At 73.2% G+C, this 590-nt stretch overlaps 1 protein-coding gene across 1 annotated transcript in view; it reads left to right on the forward strand.

The window, feature by feature from the left end:
- Nucleotides 1–241: 241 nt before the first annotated feature.
- Helz (helicase with zinc finger) overlaps nucleotides 242–590 on the forward strand; it is a 168186-nt gene continuing 167837 nt past the window's right edge. The window contains exon 1 of the mRNA XM_004630034.2: nucleotides 242–313. The gene's annotated coding sequence lies outside the window, so the exon portion shown is untranslated. The remainder of the gene's footprint in view (nucleotides 314–590) is intronic.

Raw genomic sequence — 590 nt, forward strand, 5'->3', positions numbered from 1 at the left:
GGGAGCGGGCGTGGAGGCCACGGCGCGGAGGCGAGGCCGGGCCCGGAGCGAGAGCCTCGGAGCCGCACTTAAAATATGGGGGTGGTTTTAAATGCGAACTCCCGCGGGCGGGCAGGGCGCCGCAGCCCGGCGCGGGGGCCGCCCGCCACCCCGGCAACTTTCCGGCGGGAGGTGCGGCCGGAGGGGGCGGCGCCGGCGGCGGGAGGCGGGAGTCGGGGGCGAGGGGGAGTCACTTTAAAGGCTCTTTCTTACCCATAATGCTTTGTGGGGACGTTGACAAGTGGATCCAAGATGGCGTAGAAAGTAATGACAGGTAAGTCCTGACTTCTCCCTTCTCTGTTACCCGGGCCGCTCCGCGAGCCCGCGGGGCCCTCCGCGGAGGAGCTCCGACTCCCCTGCGGCTCCCCGGGCCCGCGAGAGGCAGCCCGGGAGCGGGCTGGGGACCCTGGCGGCCCGCGGCGGGGCCCGGAAAGCGGGGCTCTTCGAGGCGAGGCCCGGACGCTGGGGCTGTTTACAGCTTTTTCCCCTCCCCAGTCCCCTTGCCCTCCGCTGGGGGCCGCGGCGCCCGGGGCCCGGCCGCGGCGGGGGCC

This window comes from Octodon degus, unplaced genomic scaffold, assembly GCF_000260255.1.
Source record: "Octodon degus isolate 3935 unplaced genomic scaffold, OctDeg1.0 scaffold00033, whole genome shotgun sequence".
Taxonomy (NCBI): domain Eukaryota; kingdom Metazoa; phylum Chordata; class Mammalia; order Rodentia; family Octodontidae; genus Octodon; species Octodon degus.